The 22,155-nt window shown below is 44.1% G+C and overlaps 1 protein-coding gene across 2 annotated transcripts in view; it reads left to right on the forward strand.

Moving 5' to 3' along the window:
- Positions 1-18,333: 18,333 nt before the first annotated feature.
- FASN (fatty acid synthase) overlaps positions 18,334-22,155 on the forward strand; it is a 111,223-nt gene continuing 107,401 nt past the window's right edge. The window contains exon 1 of one of the 2 annotated variants that reach the window (XM_056550027.1): positions 18,334-18,354. The gene's annotated coding sequence lies outside the window, so the exon portion shown is untranslated. Of the gene's footprint in view, positions 18,355-21,410; positions 21,719-22,155 lie in introns of those variants that run through there. The other variant, XM_056550025.1, reaches the window with a different exon arrangement.

Consider the following 22,155-nt stretch of genomic DNA (forward strand, 5'->3'; position numbering starts at 1 on the left):
TTACATAAGACTGTATGTTGGGGGGGGGGGAGGGGGCACAAGAGCTAGCTATGGCTCTAAATCTGTGTGGACCTCTCACCCCAGCATAAAGTTATAGTGGCGCAGTAATACACTGCTCAAAAAAATAAAGGGTACACTCCAAGTCAATGACACTTCTGTGAAATCACACTGTCCACTCAGGAAGCAACACTGATTGACAATCAATTTCACATGCTGTTGTGCAAATGGAACGAACAACAGGTGGAAATTATAGGCAATTAGCAAGACACCCCCAATAAAGGAGTGGTTCTGCAGGTGGTGACCACAGACCACTTCTCAGCACCTATGCTTCCTGGCTGATGTTTTGGTCACTTTTGAATGCTGGCGGTGCTTTCACTCTAGTGGTAGCATGAGTCAGAGTCTACAATCCACACAAGTGGCTCTGGTAGTGCAGCTCATCCAGGATGGCACATCAATGCGAGCTGTGGCAAGAAGGTTTGCTGTGTCTGCCAGCGTAGTGTCCACATCATGGAGGCGCTACCAGGAAAAAGGCCAATACATCAGGAGAGGTGGAGGAGGCCGTAGAAGGACAACAACCCAGCAGCAGGACAGCTACCTCCAGCTTTGTGCAAGGAGGAGCACTGCCAGAGCCCTGCAAAATTACCTCCAGCAGGCCACAAATGTGCATGTGTCCACTCAAACGGTCAGAAACAGACTCCATGAGGGTGGTATGAGGGCCCGACATCCACAGGTGGGGGTTGTGCTTACAGCCCAACACCGTGCAGGATGTTTGGCATTTGCCAGAGAACACCAAGATTGGCAAATTCGCCACCGGCGCCCTGTGCTCTTCACAGATGAAAGCAGGTTCACACTGAGCACATGTGACAGATGTGATAGAGTCTGGAGACGCCGTGGAGAACGTTCTGCTGGCTGCAACATCCTCCAGCATGACCGGTTTGGCGTGGGGTCAGTAATGATGTGGGGTGGCATTTCTTTAGGGGGTCACACAGCCCTCCATATGCTTGCCAGAGGTAGCCTGACTGCCATTAGGTACCGAGATGAGATCCTCAGACCCCTTGTGAGACCATATGCTGGCGCGGTTGGCCCTGGGTTCCTCCTAATACAAGACAATACTAGACCTCATGTGGCTGGAGTGTGTCAACAGTTCCTGCAAGAGGAAGGCATTGATGCTATGGACTGGCCCGCCCGTCCCCCAGACCTGAATCTGATTGAGCCAATCTTCAAGAAGGGCTCTCGGTCTTCCCCAGGAAACTATAGACCGGTAAGTCTAACGTGCATTGTGGGTAAATTGTTTGAAGGGATTACATACAGGAATACATAGGGGATAATTGTATTATAAGTGATAACCAGCATGGGTTTACTAAGGATAGAAGTTGTCAAACCAATCTAATTTGCTTTTATGAAGAGGTGAGTAGAAGCCTTGACAGAGGAATGGCTGTGGATATAGTGTTTCTGGATTTTGCCAAAGCGTTTGATACTGTCCCTCATAGACGTCTGACAGGTAAGTTAAGGTCTTTGGGCTTGGAAACTTTAGTTTGTAACTGGATTGAACACTGGCTCATGGATCGTACCCAGAGAGTGGTGGTCAATGATTCTGATTGGTCCCCGGTAATTAGTGGTGTACCCCAAGGTTCAGTACTGGGCCCGCTGTTGTTTAATTTATTTATCAATGATATAGAGGATGGTATTAACAGCTCTGTTTCTATCTTTGCAGATGACACCAAGCTTTGTAGCACGGTACAGTCTATAGAGGATGTGCATAAGTTACAAGATGACTTGGATAGACTAAGTGTCTGGGCATCCACTTGGCAAAGGAGGTTCAATGTGGATAAATGTAAAGTTATGCATCTGGGTACTAATAACATGCATGCATCGTATGTCTTAGGGGGGATTAAACTGGCAGAGTCACTGGTAGAGAAGGATCTGGGTGTACTTGTAGATCACAGACTACAGAATAGCATGCAATGTCAGGCTGCTGCTTCCAAAGCCGGCAGGATATTGTCATGTATCAAAAGAGGCATGGACTCCAGGGACAGGGACATAATACTCCCCCTTTATAAAGCATTGGTACGGCCTCACCTGGACACTGCGGAGTTGGAAAGGGTGCAGAGACGCGTCTAAACTAATATGGGGCATGGAACATCTTAGCTATGAGGAGCGATTAAAGGAGTTACAATTGTTTAGTCTTGAGAAGAGACGTTTAAGGGGGGATATGATAAACGTATAAAAGTATATAAATGGCCCATACAAAAAATATGGAGAAAAACTGTTCCAGGTCAAACCCCCCCAAAGGACGAGGGGGCACTCCCTCCGTCTGGAGAAGAAAAGGTTTAGTCTCAAGGGGCGACACGCCTTCTTTACCATAAGAACTGTGAACTTATGGAACAGTCTACCTCAGGAACTGGTCACAGCAGGAAACATTTACAGCTTTAAAACAGGGTTAGATACATTCCTGGAACAAAATAACATTAATGCTTATGAAGAAATATAAAATCCCATCCCTTCCCCAATATCGCGCCACACCCCTACCCCTTAATTCCCTGGTTGAACTTGATGGACATATGTCTTTTTTCAACTGTACTAACTATGTAACTATGTAACATCTGGGACATCATGTCTCGCTCCATCTACCAACGCCACATTGCACCACAGACTGTCCAGGAGTTGGTGGATGCTTTAGTCCAGGTCTGGGAGGACATCCCTCAGGAGACCATCCTCCACCTCATCAGGAGCATGCCCAGGCATTGTAGGGAGGTCATACGGGCACGTGGAGGCCACACACACTACTGAGCCTCATTGTGACTTGTTATAAGGACATTACATAAAGTTGGATCAGCCTGTAGTGTGGTTTTCCACTGTGATTTTGAGTGTGACTCCATATCCAGACCTCCATGGGTTGATAAATTTGATTTCCATTGATAATTTTTGTATGATTTTGTTGTCAGCACATTCAACTATGTAAAGACGAAAGTATTTCATACGATTAGTTCATTCATTCAGATCTAGGATGTGCTATCTTAGTGTTCCCTTTATTTTTTTGAGCAGTGTATATACAATGGCACGACACTGCTGCGAGCCGGTCACCAAAGAGATGAAGCGCTTCATTCTGCCTGAACAATGGCACCCTGTGTGCCCCTCACTCCTGGCAGTACCGAGCCCACGCACTCCAGGATGTGTACCACCTTCACCCCTATAGGCGCACGCTGCAGAATCCCCTCTATCATTGTGTAACGTGACCGGCAATCGTCTGGAGAAATACCGCAGGGAACTTTAGTTAAATGTGAACTGTAGTAACCCCAGAAGGCAGTGACACTGATGAGGTGAATGCCCTGGAATAAGACTCGGTGGTGAGAGGCTCGCGTTGCATCACCGCTGGCTTTATTTCTCTAGGAGATCCAGCCCACCTCCGAGTCATCACATCACCCTATCTCCTAGCAACACCCACACATCCCTGCCGATTGGTCGGGAGACGCCCACCGCCGTACACCTCACATCTTCACTGGACGGCTCTTTCATTAACAAAATGACTCGAATAATTGAATTGTACATATATATATATATATATCAGTGTTTTCATACCAGGGTGCCTCCAGCTGTTGCAAAACTACAAATCCCAGCAATCCTCGCTTTCACTTAGCACTATTCTAATTGATCACCCTTAAGTAAGTTTCTTTGGTTTAGACCGGTGTTACCCAATCAGGGTGCCCCCAGCTTTTGCAAAACCACAACTTCCAACATGCCTGGACAGCTAAAGGCTGCCCGGGCATGCTGGGAGTTGTAGTTTTGCAACAGCTGCAGGCACTCTGGTTGGGAAACACTGCTGTAAATGCATGCTGTCCAGGCATGCTGGGAGTTGTAGTTTTGGAACAGCTGGAGACACCCTGGTTGAAAAACACTGAGATAGATAGATATGAGATAGATAGATATGAGATAGATAGATAGATAGATATGAGAGAGATAAGAGATAGATAGATGAGATAGATATGAGATAGATATGAGAGAGATAAGAGATAGATAGATATGAGATAGATATGAGATAGATAGATAGATATGAGATAGATATGAGATAGATAGATAGATATGAGATAGATATGAGATAGATAGATAGATATGAGATAGATAGATAGATATGAGATAGATATGAGATAGATAGATATGAGATAGATATGAGATAGATAGATATGAGATAGATATGAGATAGATAGATAGATATGAGATAGATAGGTAGATAGATAGGAGATAGATAGATAGATAGATAGATATGAGATAGACAGATATGAGATAGATAGACAGATAGGAGATAGATAGATAGATATGAGATAGATAGATATGAGATAGATAGATAGATATGAGATAGATAGATAGATAGATAGATATGAGATAGATAGACAGATATGAGATAGATAGATATGAGATAGATAGATAGATATGAGATAGATAGATAGATATGAAATAGACAGATAGATAGATATGAGATAGATATAGATATGAGATATATAGATATGAGATAGATAGATATGAGATAGATAGATATGAGATAGATAGATGTGAGATAGATATGAGATAGATAGATATGAGATAGATAGATAGATATGAGATAGATAGATATGAGATAGATAGATATGAGATAGATGTGAGATAGATATGAGATAGATATGAGATAGATATGAGATAGATAGATGATAGATAGATATGAGATAGATAGATAGATGATAGATAGATATGAGATAGATACAAATGAAACGAGACCTAAATATACACAGATAGTAAGTAAACTGAGACATTCGTGCAAAACTGGTCCTGCCGCAGGTCTGTACAGGTGACTGCGGGCATGCAGGGGTTAATCCTAGAATGCGGCGGTTTCCTGGACGGGAGCGGTGACAGCGAAATATTTAAATTTGTTACGAGACACCGGCGCAGAGCATTGGCTGAGAGGAACAGCATGATCGCAGGGACAAGTCAGTGACTAAGGGCTACCCGAGTTCAGAGGGTGACAAACAGGCAGAAACTTCTGTGTTGATTTTAGGAATCCCGGCGGCTTGGTGCGGAGTTAGTGCGTCAGTTATTTGTCAGTTAATCGTTATCATGGTCAAATTTAAATAAATAAAAAAATAATAATTTACAATAACAACCATTGCAGACAAATTATTTAGATTTATTTTTAACTACATCTATTATTTTGAGGTTGATGAACTATATCACAGTACCTCCTCCGACTCCTTAAAGGAGTGTTTTCCAAACAGTGTGCCTCCAGCTGTTGCAAAACTAGAACTTCCAGCATGCATTTACATCAGTGTTTTCCAAACAGTGTGCCTCCAGCTGTTGCAAAACTAGAACTTCCAGCATGCATTTACATCAGTGTTTTCCAAACAGTGTGCCTCCAGCTGTTGCAAAACTACAACTCCCAGCATGCCTGCCTTTACATCAGTGTTTTCCAAACAGTGTGCCTCCAGCTGTTGCAAAACTAGAACTTCCAGCATGCATTTACATCAGTGTTTTCCAAACAGTGTGCCTCCAGCTGTTGCAAAACTAGAACTTCCAGCATGCATTTACATCAGTGTTTTCCAAACAGTGTACCTCCAGCTGTTGCAAAGCTACAACTCCCAGCATGCCTGCCTTTACATCAGTGTTTTCCAAACAGTGTGCCTCCAGCTGTTGCAAAACTACACCTTCCAGCATGCATTTACATTAGTGTTTTCCAACCAGGGTGCCGCCAGCTGTTGCAAAGCTACAACTCCCAGTATGCCTTTACATCAGTGTTTTCCAAACAGTGTGCCTCCAGCTGTTGCAAAGCTACAACTCCCAGTATGCCTTTACATAAGTGTTTTCCAAACAGTGTGCCTCCAGCTGTTGCAAAGCTACAACTCCCAGCATGCCTTTACATCAGCGTTTTCCAAACAGTGTGCCTCCAGCTGTTGCAAAGCTACAACTCCCAGCATGCCTTTATATCAGTGATTTACAAACAGTGTGATGCCAGCTGTTGCAAAGCTACAACTCCCAGCATGCCCGGACAGCCAAAGGCTGTCCGGGCATGCTGGGAGTTGTAGTTTTGCAACAGCTTGAGGCACCCTGAATGGGTAACACCGGTCTAAACCAAAGAAACTTACTACAAGGTGATCAATTAGAATAGTGCTAAGTGAAAGTGAGGATTGCTGGGAGTTGTAGTTTGGCAACAGCTGGTGGCACCCTGGTTGGGAAACACTGGGGGACATTTATCAGTGTAAAGTATAGATGCACTGATGTTATACACAGGTTTTGATAGCGTAGTCGGAATGTATATACACCAGCTTTAATAAATGGTGCAGGGCTTGCAATAAATTTGGCGCTAGTGTTCACCAGATTCCTTCTCTGCGACTTTTTCACCCGTGCGAAATTTTTGAAACTGCTGTCTACAGCTAGTTTTGTAAGCCAGGTCTGGGCTGGTGTATGTTTGTGGTATAACTGAGGGCTATACGCCAAATCTGCGACTTTTTCAGCTTGCATGCTGGGAGTTGTAGTTTTGCAACAGGGTTCGTGTGGTGTCGGCAACTGATGTGATAGGCTTTATTAGGACATACTTTCCATTAGGTATGGATAGTATATACACAGGGGGAGTTTATCAAAACCTGGGCAGCGGAAAAGTTGCTGAGTTGCCCATAGCAACCAATCAGATCGCTTCTTTCATTTTGCAGAGGCCTTTTCAAAAATGAAAGAAGCGATCTGATTGGTTGCTATGGGAAATTGGGCAACTTTTCCTCTGCACAGGTTTGATAAATCTCACCAAAAATATACACACACACGGTATATACATAGTCCCCCTATGTATATACCGTGTGTGTGTATATTTATCAAAACCCGTCCAGAGGAAAAGTTGCTGAGTTGCCCATAGCAACCAATCAGATCGCTTCTTTCATTTTTGAAAAGGCCTCTGCAAAATGAAAGAAGCGATCTGATTGGTTGCTATGGACAACTCAGCAACTTATCTGAACAGGTTTTGATAAATCTCCCCCATAGTGGGGAATTTATCAAGAAATTTACATGTTATTTGGTGTGTGAAAAAGGAACAAATTATTCAGAGGCCTTTACGAAAATTCAAGAAGGAATCTGATTGGTTGCTATAGGCAACTGGTCAACTTTTTTCTCTACACATGTTTTAATAAATCTCCCCCATAGTATATACACACAGTAGAACACAAAGTATATAAACACATTATTCCGGGCGCCAGCCACTCCCCAATTAGGTGCCGCCCTAGGCCTGAGCCTTGTTCGCCTAGTGCAAGATATTCCACTGCAAAAGGGTTATCATTATAGCCCTTACACTCATTTTAACACAACTTTCCCACACTTCTGAATAGAAAATCTTTCCAGCTAACACTTTTTTTTAATGTTTCATCCTTCTGGGGGCCAATCAGTGATGGATTTGAACCCCATCTGACAATATCACTGAAAATGGAGGTCAAATCGCGGAGCTTCTTTAGACAACTATCGCTGGTTAGAAAAGCTCTGTATAAAACGTAGCGTTTTTGTAGACTGCATTAAAAAGAGGTAAATAACAAATGATGTACAAATTATAGCAAAAAAGAATGAAATAGAAAATCAAGTCCAATGAGGTCAAACAGATCGGATTGTCAACTATTGCTCTAAATAAGAAAATCCATCCAGAGACACAGTATCCTATATTAAAGAAGCTCATGCTGTCCCCAGTGTTGCATAATGACACTCAGGAAAAACAATTCCTGTGAACAACAATACGCAGTCCAAAGAAGTATACATAGTCCCGACATGTTTCCCCCTTTCCAATCTGAGGTTCATCTGGGGATTAGGCATATGACACAAATAAAGCAGCTCTTTCAAGATATCATGGATTTATAAAAGGTGTGTACAACTGCCATGCAAAAACTAAAACAAGGATACCAGAGGTCCAGATTAGACCACTCACTCAGGTACCATGGCATGATATGGATGAACAACCCTAATAAATAGGTCTAGGATTTATGATGGAAAAAGCCACCTTCAGTGGTCCCTATTGAACCCTATCTCCAATATTTTCCAGTCCCCTTCTATGCCAGTTTCATGCCCAACTATGAAACTAGTGACTTAAACTGACATCATCATATAAAGATCTATAGAAAGATCCGTGCAAGTCTTTAGAACCATGGTTGGGCTGGGACTTGTGGTTGTAAGGTAGACAATATTACAACTGCGTATAACTAGCGCAAATAGGCAAGTCACTATTGTAGATATGATTTTCTTATACCCAGCTTTCCCAAAAACTAGAAAAGCAATTCTGCCTTCTGCTACGATACACACACTGCTCCTGGATCACTACATAAATGACCAAAAAGCTGGAAAATCTGTTGTGCATATTGGTAGTTACCAGGGGGAATATACATGCCCTGTAGTGTGGATATATTTATGTGGTGTCCCTGTACAGTACTTGAAGTTGCTACCCATCAGGGTTTTTCAGAATTGTAAATATGCGTTGCAAATGTATTTTCTGTATTTTACTTTATTTCAGGCATACACTGAGGTAACCAGAGTGCCAAGGGTTGAAGGGGTTATCCCCCCCATAAGGTGATTTTAGTACGTACCTGGCAGACAGTAATGGACATGCTTAGAAAGGATCTGAGCTTGTCTTGGGGCTAAATGGCTATGTTGTGAGATTACCATAACACTGTAGCTAGCTTTTTGTGAACTGGTATTTCCTGTTTGAGTTTTCTTTTTTGCTTACAAATCCCATAATTCCATTTTCCTCCCTCCCACACATTAAAGCATAAATGAGCTGCATCCATTTAAAAGACCTATGGTTTTCAATCAGGGTGCCTACAGCTGTTGCAGATTGATCTCTCTCCCACCAAGCGATCCCTCTACCCATTGAAGCAGACAGGCTCCCTGTCATCAGCTGACTAGTGAGTCAGGACTATGCATTGCAACCTGGGAAAAATCTGAGACAACAGTCATTTTGTATGCTGTTAAAAATAAATATTGGGGTGAAAATCACAGAAGAATTGTGAGAAAACCGTCCCACACAGGTACAGACACTATATTATGAACTACACTAACTTTACAGCCCCTGTAGCATAGTCAAATGAAAAAAAAAAATCCTGGAATATTTTTAATATTTCTTTCATGTTTTGCATTTTATTGTACAGCGGTTTGATGATTTGGAATGCAGGAAAAAATCCCTAGTCCAACCCTCCTTTCCTGGGGAAAATGGTGGCCCTAAACCAGTTAGTCCTGAGTCTGAGTCTGGCCTTTTCCAGAGCCACACATACTTTAGCTAGCTCCAGACGTTCCTAGGCCTCAACCTATCTAGGACTCACCTTCAGTTACTGTCCATAATTCTGATTCCAGTCCCTGCTGCGATGTATTCCACATTGTCCTAGCCTCCAGGAGGGATAGTAGTTTCAAGAAAGGATAAGTTATACAAGGACCTTTCTGTCTTTCACTGACCTATTTCAGGCCTACAGTCAGATCAGAGCTGTCTGCCAAGTCAGGGGGACTTTCCTAGATACACCTTTCTGAGTGCAGAGTTACAGATTACAGTGAAAAGAGCGAGAAAAGTGGATTCCTATATGTTGCACCTTGCACCACGTATAATCAACCCATGAAGATCCTCATTAGTTCTAAGGCTTAAAGGGGTACTCCAGTGGAAAACATTTTCATTTCAATTGACTGGTGCCAGAAAATTAAACAGATTTGTAAATTACGGACAGATGTGTTAGCAGAGAGCACTGTGGTCAGACTGAAAAGAACTCCAGAAAGAAATACAACTTCCTCTGGAGCATACAGCAGCTGATAAGTACTGGAAGGATTAAGATTTTTAAATAGGAGTCATTTACAAATCTGTTTAACTTTCTGGCACCAGTTGATTTGAAAAAAATTGTTTTCCAGTGAAGTACTCCTTTAAAAATGTGAGAACCTTCAATTCCTGCACATGCATCTGCAGAGAACATTGTCATGTACTTGTGTTATAAGTTTTCAAAAATTGAGCTATTACAAGGGACAGTGGCCAAATCTACATTATTTTGACTCATAAGCTGTAGTATTTAAAGCTGTATTCAAGAAACAGTTTTTCTGGATTTGTGAAAGGTGTTAAAGTAGTATTGCAGTTTAAAAAATGTATCCTCTATCCAATAGAGATGCATGGGGGCCTCATTCATTTGCATGTGTGAACAGCTTGGGGTTCACAAAGGAACATTTAGCTTAAAGGGGTACTCCGCTGCTCAGTGTTTGGAACAAACTGTTCCGAATGCTGGAGCAAGCACCGGGAGCTCGTGATGTAATAGCCCCGCCCCCTCATGGTGTCACGCCTCGCCCTTTCAATCCAAGTCTATGGGAGGGGGAGTGTCTTACCTGAGCTTAGCCCCCGTCACAGCACTGCTCAGCCAAACAATCGCCCCAGCGGTGTCCCGCCTCAGCCAGTGATTGGTGAGCGGCACTGTCCGTTCCCCTAGATTCAGACACTACGTTCTGCAGCTAGGGAAAAGCAATGTCATCGGCAGCAGACAGAGCTCCCTGATACCATAGCTATGAGGGAGTGGAGGAAGGTGAGTTAAAAGGTTTTTATTATTTTATTAGGCAGCCTGGGGACAAAAGAAAAATACTCTCAGCGGTTCACTTCAATTCAGGAGTCATAGAAACTGGGACTGACTGGGACTGACACAGTGCTCTCTGCTTCCACCTCTGTTCATGTCATGAACTGTCCAGAGTAGGAGGTTTGCTATGTGTAGTTGCTCATCCTTTGGACAGTTCCTGAGATGGACAGAGGTGGTCAGACAGAAAAGAAAAACCCAACTTCCTCTCCAGCATACAGCAGCTGATAAGTACTGGAAGGATTAAGATTTTTAAATCAAAGTAAAATCTGTATACCTTTCTGGAGCCAGTTGATTTGAATTTTGAAGTACCCCTTTAATGACTCTTAAAAAAAAAAAAAAAAAAAAAAAAAAAAGGCTGGCTTCACATCTGCGTCTAATCTGTCTAAATCCGCCCGTGTGAACGTACCCTTCAAAAGTGCGGTATTTTTTTATTCAGTTTTTGATCTACATATGCTGGGGCAAAATAATGTGTGACAGTGTCCTAAGGGTACGTTCACACGGGCGGATTTATTTGCGGGTTTCCCGCTGCGTATTTGAAATGGGGCGGGCTCCTTGCGGTTGTCTGCAGCAGATTTTCTGCTGCGGAATTTCCACTGAGGAAAATCTGCCGCAAGCCCCATTGAAGTCAGTAGGGTCTGCGTCAGATTTTCCGCAGTGGAAAATCTGCTGCGGACAGCCAAGAAGAGCCTGACCCCTTTCAAATACGCAGCGGGAAACCCGCAAATAAATCCGCCCGTGTGAACGTACCCTTAAGCTGGAAACACATAGGGCATTAAAAAAAAACAAGAAAACAACTACTCCATTTTGGGCCAAAACCGCTGCGACCAGATGTTAGATGGGAGACAATCAGAAAATATGGAACCCCATGCCTATATACCTTTTTTCTGCATGTTTCACCCTTTAGTGGTGTTTGTAGGCTCAGTGGCAGCTTGCTCTGAGAGTATGGCATTTTATTTTTTTCCAAAACATTGTGGTGTTTTTCCTCCCAAAAATTGGAAAAAAAACACCATGCAATAGAAATCCTTAAGTCACATGATGAAAGAACCACATATAAATGCCATGAATAAAACTCCAAGGAAAATGACCAATACTAATACACACATTTTTAGGAAAAAATTCCACAAAAATGTCATCTTGGAGGTAAAACATGTAGGGAAGTTGTTTTGTGGTGTTGCCAAATGGAAGTTGTGTTCAGGTTTTTCAGATGAAGTTTGTGAATCTAATAGATAAAAAAAAAAAAAAAAAGGTTCTGTCTTTCCTTGAAAAAGTCCTCTATTCATGTCATGGCTTTGCTTTCAGAAACACAGAATTTTTGTGATCATAAGAAGATAGGACTGCGCCAAAGGCCACAACTCCTTTATCCCGCCAACACATCCCCTTTCTTCCCCTAGTTACCATAATAACGACATGACAACCGATTACTTTCTTAAGTGGATGTGGGGGTCGGCCACAGCTTTATTAACTCCGTTACATATCATAAAATTAACCCCAAACCTCCTGTAGGTTGGTAACCAGAGAGGAAGCGCACTGCCAGCTGCCGGCATTAGCTGACGGGCAACTCAGCCATCCACCTCCATTCTTAATGAACTAACTCCTGTACCGCCAGCTGTGACTTAATAAATCAAAAACCGAGACATAAAGCAATCCCAAATCTACCAACAATAACACAACTTACAATATGATAGACAGTTGTTCACTAGTGTAAAAATGTTTTATTTTTATTTTTTTTATATTATAGATTTATTTTATTTTATTATATATATGGATACAACAGGGAGTAACAACAAAACAGAGCATGAACCAATGGGGGCGGGAGGGTGGGAACTCCTGCTGGAACAAACCGGTAAGAGGAAGGGGAGGGGGGAAACACAGCGTTATATATCCCCCCATAGCCCACCCCTTCCTGCCCTATAACTCCACTCCCTTACTTAACCCCTACTAATCCCTGGTCCTCCCATACTGATAGAGGAAGGGAAAAAAGGGAGGGGGGGGGGCTAAATAACTCCCTTCACACAGTCCGTGCCACCTAGCCCTAAAACGGCCCGGTGGCACCCAAACTAGACCAACCCCCCCCCAAAACGGCTTCATCGTGCCTTGGCCTTAGGTGTTATATTTAGCTTGCCTTTTGCTATGAAGCTGGAATTATTACTCACCATATGCATTTGAGTTATAGCGATTAAATACATTGTTGATATCTGATTGTTGGGGGTATTGACCACTGGGACCCCAATACTACTTACAGTCAAGGAGACATAGCCCCTCAGCAGTTTCTCAAGATAGTACCATTACCAACACAGTGCTGTGCCAGAAGTGGCCCCATTGTTCACAGTCATAATTAAATATTAATTATTAATATTTGCCCAAGGATCATTTATACAAAGGGAGTCAAGGCCAGTTTGCCCATTTGGTCTGATCCTACACAAGTCAGAATACACAGTATGTAGCCACAGGTCAGTCAGAGTGCCATGTTTTCCTCTGTCCACCATCTAAAAAACCTACAATGGGTACGAACGCATCAGAATTGGACCATGAAGGCAGCCTGGTCTAATGAATCACATTTTCCTTAAAGGGGTACTCCACTGGGAAACATTTTTTTTTTAAATCAGCTGATGACAGAAAGTTAAACAGATTTGTACATTATGTCTATTACAAAATCTTAATCCTTCCAGCACTTATAAGCTTTTGTATGTTCCGCAGGAAGTTCTTTTCTTTTTGAATTTCTTTTCTGCCTGACCATAGTGCTCCCTGTCCAGAGCAGCATAGATTTGCTATATGGATTTTCTCCTACTCTGGACAGTTCCTAAAATGGACAGAGGTGTCAGCAGAGAGCACTGTGGTCAGACAGAAAGGAAATTCAAAAAGAAAAGAACTTCTTGTGGAGCATACAGCAGCTTATAAGTACTGAAAGAATTAAGATTTTTTAATGGAAGTAATTTACAAATCTGCTTAACTTTCTGGCACCAGTTGATTACATTTTATATATTTTTCAGCGGAGTACCCCTTTAACATCATGTGGACGGCAGGGCACTTGTGCATGACTTACCTAGGCAAGAGATGTCACCAGTATGAACTATGGCAGTGGTCTCCAACCTGTGGACCTCCAGATGTTGCAAAACTACAACTCCCAGCATGCTTGGACAGCCGTTGGCTGGAAAGGAGAGGTATCTGGAGGCACCATTGGATGGCATGATGGCCGTATTGGATGGAGTGTGGCGGTGGACTGGGAGCGGTTCCCAGCCCAATGGTGAGCACTTTTCTGTCTAAGTGCTCTCTGATGACACCTGTCTCGGGAACTGTCCAGAGTAGAAGCAAATCCCCATAGCAAACCTATTCTACTCTGTGCAGTTCCCAAGACAAGCAGAGATGTCAGCAGAGAGCACTGTTGCCAGACAGAAAAGAACAACTCAACTTCAGCAACTGATAATTATTTGAAGGATTAAGATTTTTAATAGAAGTAATTTACAAATCTGTTTAACTTTCTGGAGCCAGGTGATAGAAAAAAAAAAAAAAAAAGTTTTTTCCTGTAATACCCCTTTAACATACAATGGTCGTCCTGGAACAGATAAATATTGTAACAGAAGTATTAATACCCTTCTGTTTTTTACTCAAAAACTACCAATTCATGTCAATGGGATTTTTTTTTACAATCCGTTTACATCCATTTGTACCCGTCTGCGCTCATTTCCGGTTTTTTTTTACGGCAGAAAAAACGGCACACGCAGTATTTTTTCTTCCGGCAAAAAAACGGAAGAAAAAACGGATACAGTAAATTTAATGTTGAAGTCTATGGAAAACAGATGAGCCTTTAATGTCATCCGTTTGCATCCGTTTTTTCAATTCGTTTTTTTGGTCCGTTTTTACTTCTGAGCATGCTCAGAGCATTATTGTCTGTTTTCTTTTTTTATAGTCTGTTTTTTTTTTGTTTTTTTTTTGACGGGAGAAGAACGGGACGGGTCTAGACGGCCGTGTGAACGCAGACTAAGTGGAATACATTAGTCTTCTGATAAGAAGGGCAGGGCCGGGTAGTTTGCATCTGTCGCACATTGCCCTACTTCTGTCAGTCGAGAGAGACCCAGACACCCTGCTGTCTTTTAGATGGTTCCTCCATTGGGAATAATTCCCTAATATATCAGTAACGGGACCTTTATACCAGAACTACACTCTAATCCTGGATTTCCTGGATATAGGGGCATTTACCGTGACAACTACAATTAGATTTTTTTTTTTATTATGAGGTTTGTAGGGGAAAACGTATTCATTCTCGGTCTGCTGGTGTTTTGGGAAAAAGTACAAGAGACCCCATTGTTTGGAAGGGGAGGGTCATCCCTCTTTTATAGCTACACTAACATAACGGTACTCTGGCTATAAGTTGTTTCTTCCTATAGTAGAGGCGCTATAGTAAGACCAGAACTGGCTGGTATGGGATTATGTGGGTTTTCTCTCTAACACACCTATGGTCACGACATATCCTATCAGCACAATTAGGGAATACCAGTTTGGTCAGGCATGGGTTAATAAATAGAATTAGCGCTTGTAGGGCTTCTTTTATATCTACATATAGAGTGTTTCCCAACCAGCGTGCCTCCAGCTGTTGCAAAACTACAACTCCCAGCATGCCCGGACAGCCAAAGGCTGTCCGGGCATGCTGGGAGTTGTAGTTTTGCAACAGCTGGAGGCACGCTGGTTGGGAAACGCCGATGTGCATAAGGAATAAGTTTGTAATTTCCCGTTTGCCCTTTATAAAATGGACATTCCTTTTAAGGGTCTGTTCACACGTACAGTATTCTGCACAGATTTGATGTGCAGGATTTTCTGCTGCAGATTTCAATGTAAACTGAATGACTGAGCACAGCACGAAATCCTGCGCATCAAATTTGCGCAGAATACTGTACGTGTGAATAGACCCTAAGGGTACGTTCAGACGAGCGGATTTATAGCGGATTTTACTCTGCAGATGCGCAGCTGAAGGACCTCTGTATGGAGCCTTTAGGCTGGGTTCACACTGCAGAATTTCTGCCGGAGATCGAGCCGGCGGCGCTAGGACCGAGCAGACTGCATTGCTGCTCCCGTAGACTGCAATGCATTTCTGGATGGATTTTTTGGGAGATCTGCTCAGAAATGCATTGCCATCTATGGGTTAACCATTGTAGTCCTCGTGGTCCTAGTGCCACCGGCTCGATCTCCGGCAGAAATTCCACAGTGTGAACCTAGCCTTACATGTGCCTGCTCAGAGCGGTAATACGCCGCTACGTGCAGACACACTGAAGCAATGTGCGAGTCGCCGCGCATGCGCGGTGTAGTCGCACACATCGCGGCCGCTCCCCCTGCTCAATGAGCTAGGCAGAGAGCTGCCACGATCTGCAAGTATACTGCGCATGCGCGCGAGGACTCACACATCGCAGTGTGTCTGCTGGTAGCGGCGTATTGCCGCTCCGAACAGGCACATGTAAAGGCAGCATATAGAGGTCCTTCAGCGGCGGATCCGCAGCAAAATACGCGTGGAAAATCCGCTCGTCTGAACAAACCCTAAGGGTACATTCACATTGATCAAATTCTGCAAGGAATCTCCTCGCCTTATTTCCTCAGTGGATGTGCGCCATTCAAATCGGCGCTTATTTCACACAGAATTTCCCGTGAAACGAAGGCACAAAATTCAAGGTCGCATTGATGAATGAGACTTTGCTCGCAGATTCCACAAAAAGATATATCTATGTTCCTTCTTTTGGCAGACTCCGTTCCACGGCGTAAATTCCGTAAACGGAACGTGCGCACTCTGAACTGAGCAGCAGCCTCCCACTGAAAGCAAAAAGAGGCTGCTGCATGCAAAATCTAGTAGGAAATTCAGTGCGGAGCCTCCGTAGTGTTGACACAACCCTAAGGCTTGCACTACAACATGTCGCACCAGAGCAAATCACATCTGAGCATCCAAAATATTTTTGCTCAACTTTCCGCTGAACAACTTTTTTTTTACCGTTGGGATTTGGCTGTTAAAAAAATAGCCGTATGGCATAGAATTCACAAGCAGGTGGCAGGTGCATGCGACTGCAGAAATTCTGCAGTGTGCATGGTGCAACAGAATCCTCATTTTTGTTTGGCTGGCCAGGCATGCTGGGAGTTGTAGTTTTGCAACTTCTGTAGGGCTACAGTATGGAGACCACTGGTTTAGATTCTGAAGTATTAAATGTAAAGGGGTCTTCCGGGCTAAGAATATAGCTAGCCCACTGTCAGGTTCTCAGCACCCCTACTGATTCGCTGTGTGCCCTCATCAGTAAGGGTGCTGTGGCTCTGTTTTCCAGATTTGTCACTCTTGGCCCCCTTACCAATTTGGACTGGTCTTGCTCAGGCCCCCTTAAAGCAGTACTCCAGTACTGGAAAACGTATCCCCTATCCCAAGGATAGGGGATAAGTTTCAGATTGGAGGGGTCTGATCGCTGGGACCCCCCACGATCTCCCATATGGGGCCCTGGAAGTCTGCGGGAAGGGGGCGCGTCGACCACCACACATAGCTGCGGCTGACACGCCCCCTCAATACAGCTCTATGTGAGAGCTAGAGCGCTGCCTTCGGCAATCTCCGGCACTGCCATAGCGCTGTATTGAAGGGGCGTGTTGGCCGCCGATTCGTGCGGTGGTCGACACCCGGTATCTGGCCAGGAAAGCCAAGTCCCCATAAGGGAGATCGTGGGGGGTCCCAGTGGTCGGACACTCCGCGATCTGAGACTTATACCCTGTCCTTAGGATAGGGTTACGTTTTCCATTACAGCCAGGCCTGTAGAAAAGCGCTGGAGGGAAACGCTGGACGATCCCTTTTATTTGAATGGGACAGTTCACATTCATCTGGATTCCAAATTTTGATGCCAAATAGTTGGACACGGAAACGCAGGACAGGGAAACGCATCTTGCAGCATTCCCCCATCCACCATTCAGAAATAATAGACGCCAGAGCCTAAACAACTGATGCACTTTGTCATGAGTCTCGCCATGTTTTCAGCTGGGTTGACTGATCCGGACGCCGGATATATGTGAATCCAGCCATAGATAGAATGTGTGTGGGGGAGACGTATGTAGAAACCAGCAGTGGTGCAGGGAAAGGCTAAGTGTTTAGGCTAAGTGTCCGGCAGGCACAATTCCGCTTACAAATTCCATTTTTCAGTCCAATTGTTTTCAATGCTGCACCGTGCATACGGTGGAATTTCCGTGACCGAATCCTGTGCTGTGGAAATTCTGATTCCAGTCTCTGCAAAAGGCACTGACATGTCAACCCTTTCTGCGGAATCCAATTGGAAATGCATTGCTGTCTATGTGGACGTTTCTGAGCGGTCCTGAGCATATTCTTTCGGTGCCTGCACCCTGGGGAATGTCTGCGTGGAAATATTCTGGGCGCACATACCGTCCTGTGAACCTACCCTTACCCACAAAAACCAGGGCAATGGTATTACTTCCCAAAGAAGTAACTGTTCCACTGTTCGTCTGCACAGGTTTTGATAAATCGCCCCCCAAAAACGTAGTCAGTCATGACAGGTGGTTCTGTGGGCTATATACATTCAACCATACTTTCTGGTATATCCTAATATGCTGCCCACTGTAGGAGTAACAAAGCTGTTTATATGTAAAATCTATGGAGGAGATTTATCAAAACCTGTGTAAAGGCAGAGTGGTGCAGTTGTCCATAGCAACCAATCAGATCGCTGCTTTCATTTTTAAAAAGGCCTCTGAAGACTAAAGGAAGCAATGTAATCGGTTGCTATGTGAAACGGCACTTACCCGGCCCTTCTAACCAGTAAGTGCTCTCTGTAGCACTGTCGTCCTCTCGTGTGGCCCATGTGGCCCCTATAGCTACATCAAAATGTAGTATATATGTATACAGCACAAGTGGTGATTCTAATACACCCTGGTGGGGGGGGGGGGGAGACTTGAGTGAACACAAGAGGAGAAGCTGTTGCCCTTAGCAACCAGATTCCATATTTAAAATAGGGGAACATTTATGTGGCTGACACATATGGACATTTCCTGTGGGTGGCACTTTTGGGTCTTGTATTCCTGGGAGATGTTGTTGAGACCACATCTGTGGCATTGGCTGGCACTCTGGTACAGGGGCAGCTGTGGCTAGAACATCCTTATATTTGGGATCTGTGATTGATATAACCCATTGTTTCCCAACCAGGGTGCCTCCAGCTGTTGCAAAACTACAACTCCCAGCATGCCCAGACAGCCAACGGCTGTCTGGGCATGCTGGGAGTTGTAGTTTTGCAACAGCTGGAGGCACCCTGGTTGGGAAACACTGATATAACCTAATGGGAGCAGGCTGGACCTTTATTCTAGGTAAATCTGTGGCTAGCACACCATTATAGTATTATAGTGGCATCTTTGGATGGCACATTGTTATTGGACACTAGAGGCTGGTACATTATCATAGGGGTATATGTGGCTGGCACATCATCATAAGGGTATATGTGGCTGGCACATGATTATTGGGGTATATGTGGCTGGCACATGATTATAGGGGTATATGTGTCTGGCACATGATTATTGGGGTATATGTGGCTGGCACATCATCATAAGGGTATATGTGGCTGGCACATGATTATAGGGGTATATGTGGCTGGCACATGATTATAGGAGTATATGTGCCTGGCACATGATTATAGGGGTATATGTGGCTGGCACATGATTATAGGGGTATGTGTGGCTGGCACATGATTATAGGAGTATATATGGCTGGCACATGATCATAGGGGTATATGTGGCTGGCACATGATTATAGGAGTATATGTGGCTGGCACATGATTATAGGAGTATATATGGCTGGCACATGATCATAGGAGTATATGTGGCTGGCACATGATTATAGGAGTATATGTGGCTGGCACATGATTATAGGAGTATATGTGGCTGGCACATGATTATAGGGGTATATGTGGCTGGCACATGATTATAGGAGTATGTGTGGGTGGCACATGATTATAGGGGTATATGTGGCTGGCACATGATTATAGGAATATGTGTGGCTGGCACATGATTATAGGGGTATATGTGGCTGGCACATGATTATAGGGGTATATGTGGATGGCACATGATTATAGGGGTATATGTGGCTGGCACATGATCATAGGGGTATATGTGGCTGGCACATGATTATAGGAGTATATGTAGCTGGCACATGATCATAGGGGTATATGTGGCTAGCATATGATTATAGGGGTATATGTGGCTGGCACATGATTATAGGAGTATATGTGGCTGGCACATGATCATAGGGGTATATGTGGCTGGCACATGATCATAGGGGTATATGTGGCTGGCACATGATTATAGCGGTATATGTGGCTGGCACATTGTTATTTCGGCATCAGCTGCTGGCACATGATTATAGGGTATATGTGGCTGGCACATGATCATTGGAGCATAGGTGGCTGGTACATGATCATAGGGGTATATGTGGCTGGCAGATGATTATAGGGGTACATGTGGCTGGCACATGATTATAGGGGTATATGTGGCTGGCACATGATTATAGGGATATTGGCTGGCACATGATCATAGGAGTATATGTGGCTGGCACATGATCATAGGGGTATATGTGGCTGGCACATGATTATTGGGGTATATGTGGCTGGCACATGATCATAGGGGTATATGTGGCTGGCATATGATTATAGGGGTATATGTGGCTGGCACATGATCATTGGAGTATATGTGGCTGGCACATGATTATAGGGGTATATGTGGCTGGCACATGATTATAGGGGTATATGTGGCTGGCACATGATTATAGGGGTATATGTGGCTGGCACATGATTATAGGAGTATATGTGGCTGGCACATCATCATAAGGGTATATGTGGCTGGCACATGATTATAGGGGTATATGTGGCTGGCACATGATTATAGGAGTATGTGTGGCTGGCACATGATTATAGGAGTATATGTGGCTGGCACATGATTATAGGGGTATATGTGGCTGGCACATGATTATAGGGGTATATGTGGCTGGCATATGATTATAGGGGTATATGTGGCTGGCACATGATTATAGGAGTATATGTGGCTGGCACATGATTATAGGGGTATATGTGGCTGGCACATGATCATAGGGGTATATGTGGCTGGCACATGATTATAGGGGTATATGTGGCTGGCATATGATTATAGGGGTATATGTGGCTGGCACATGATTATAGGGGTATATGTAGCTGGCACATGATCATAGGGGTATATGTGGCTGGCACATGATCATAGGGGTATATGTGGCTGGCACATGATTATTGGGGTATATGTGGCTGGCACATGATTATAGGAGTATATATGGCTGGCACATGATCATAGGGGTATATGTGGCTGGCACATGATCATAAGGGTATATGTGGCTGGCACATGATTATAGGGGTATATGTGGCTGGCACATGATTATAGGAGTATATGTGGCTGGCACATCATCATAAGGGTATATGTGGCTGGCACATGATTATAGGGGTATATGTGGCTGGCACATGATTATAGGAGTATATGTGGCTGGCACATGATTATAGGGGTATATGTAGCTGGCACATGATTATAGGAGTATATGTGGCTGGCACATGATTATAGGGGTATATGTGGCTGGCACATGATCATAGGAGTATATGTGGCTGGCACATGATTATAGGGGTATATGTAGCTGGCACATGATCATAGGGGTATATGTGGCTGGCACATGACCATCGGGGTATATGTGGCTGGCACATTGTTATTTGGGCATCAGCAGCTGGCACATGATCATAGGGTACTGACACGTTTCGCCCGGTATAGGTCTTATTCCGCTGTGCTCCCGGTGTATTCGTGTACACAGCTCCCAGGTCTCCCCCAGGTTGTGACTCTCCTCCCCTCTTTGCAGAGGTTTCAGGTTTGGGGTGGGGATCACCCCGGAGCCCGGCCTCCTCTCTCATTGGACGGCTGCAGGGAGAAGCTGTCAGCCCATGTGGCGTGGCCGGCAGAGGATGTCTGTCATTTAAATAGACGGTGCCGCTCCGAGAGTGAGGCTGAGAGCTCCGAGACATCCCAGAGACTGCACCAGGGGGCACCGGAGAGACCTCACCAGGGAGGGGGCACAGGAGGAGACTGCTGCATCACCTGAAGAGACCCTCAGACACATCGGCCAGGCAGAGGTAAGTGCCAGAGATGCCACCCAGCACATCTAGGGCATCAGCGACCTGGATCCAGAAAAGATGGAGCAGAGGGAGGGACATCAGGGAGCAGATCTGCAAGACAATGCACAAAATGTGCCCATGATCTCCCCCAGGGAGGGCATTGCCTGGATGGTGGTCTGCCAGGCATTATACCCACAGCATGGCCGACCCTTTATATCTCCCATTATTGGTACTTTTCTCATTGGACCAACCCAGGAAAATGGGCCTTAACCCTGGAGTGAAGATGATTTATTATTCATTGGTTATTTATTACTTATTTATTGTAATCCCTATTATTGTTATTCATGACTTATTTATTATCACTATTGCTGTTATTTATTATTATTATTATTATTATTATTATTATTATTTTGCAAAATAATCATAAAATATGGTATTAGATGTGTAGCATACAA

Source organism: Hyla sarda, chromosome 13, assembly GCF_029499605.1.
Source record: "Hyla sarda isolate aHylSar1 chromosome 13, aHylSar1.hap1, whole genome shotgun sequence".
Taxonomy (NCBI): domain Eukaryota; kingdom Metazoa; phylum Chordata; class Amphibia; order Anura; family Hylidae; genus Hyla; species Hyla sarda.